Source organism: Saprolegnia parasitica (genome assembly GCF_000151545.1).
Source record: "Saprolegnia parasitica CBS 223.65 unplaced genomic scaffold supercont2.132, whole genome shotgun sequence".
Lineage (NCBI taxonomy): Eukaryota > Oomycota > Saprolegniomycetes > Saprolegniales > Saprolegniaceae > Saprolegnia > Saprolegnia parasitica.
Genome location: NW_012156526.1, coordinates 43,170 through 44,265, shown reverse-complemented (window position 1 = coordinate 44,265; position 1,096 = coordinate 43,170). Strand labels below are relative to the sequence as shown.

General features: G+C 43.9%; 2 non-coding genes across 2 annotated transcripts in view; both read left to right on the top strand.

Annotated features, from left to right (window-relative positions):
- Positions 1-301, top strand: SPRG_30243 (the record flags this gene model as incomplete). The annotated part of the gene is made up of 1 exon (XR_001099854.1): positions 1-301. It is a non-coding gene; the product is annotated as an 18S ribosomal RNA (ribosomal RNA).
- A 164-nt stretch (positions 302-465) lies between these two features.
- SPRG_30242 overlaps positions 466-1,096 on the top strand; it is a gene marked incomplete at its 3' end in the record, with an annotated part of 3,131 nt that continues 2,500 nt past the window's right edge. The window contains exon 1 of the ribosomal RNA XR_001099853.1: positions 466-1,096. This exon is cut by the window's right edge and continues 2,500 nt beyond it. This is a non-coding gene — a ribosomal RNA (28S ribosomal RNA).

Below are 1,096 nucleotides of genomic sequence, written 5' to 3'. Positions count from 1 at the left end.
TCGATAGGTCTGGGTAATCTTTTGAATACGTATCGTGCTAGGGATAGATTATTGCAATTATTAATCTTGAACGAGGAATTCCTAGTAAACGCAAGTCATCAGCTTGCATTGATTACGTCCCTGCCCTTTGTACACACCGCCCGTCGCACCTACCGATTGAATGACTCGGTGAAGTATTGGGACTGTGAATTTGTGTGCTTCATTGCATGCAAGTTTGTGGGAACTTTCCTTAACCTCGCCATTTAGAGGAAGGTGAAGTCGTAACAAGGTTTCCGTAGGTGAACCTGCGGAAGGATCATTACCACACCAAAAACACCCCACGTGAATGTACTCTTTATGAGGCTTTGCGCTGCCCTTGTGGCAGCTAGCCGAAGGTTTCGCAAGAAGCCGATGTCAATTTGAATCCTTTTAAAATACGACTGATCAAAACTGCAGATAGAAATATCTGCATGCAATTGAAATACAACTTTCAACAGTGGATGTCTAGGCTCGCACACCGATGAAGAACGCTGCGAACTGCGATACGTAATGCGAATTGCAGAATTCAGTGAGTCATCAAAATTTTGAACGCATATTGCACTTCCGGGTTAGTCCTGGGAGTATGTTTGTATCAGTGTCCGTGAACACAAACTTGTTTCATTTCTTGATTGGGATGGAGCAGACTGTGAAGGTCTTGTAATTACAAGTCCTTTTAAACGACGGTACCTATGCGTCCTAGTGAGATGTATTATTTAAAGGTATGCCTGCGCTCCTTTCGAAAGTCTTGTGTGGCGGCACACAGCACTCAAAGAGAGAGCAAATCGCGGTAGTTTTGCTTGTACTTCGGTACGAGTGGACACATATTGCTTTTTGTGATTTCTGCGAGTCTGTTGTCAAAGTACAAGGCACGTAAGGAGAGTTGGTATGCTGGTGCATTTCTTGGCGTATGGAGGCAAATTGGGAATTCAATCCAATTTGGACCTGATATCAAACAAGACTACCCGCTGAACTTAAGCATATCATTAAGCGGAGGAAAAGAAACTAACAAGGATTCCCCAGTAACGGCGAGTGAAGCGGGAAGAGCTCAAGCTTAAAATCTCCATACTTGTATGGCGAA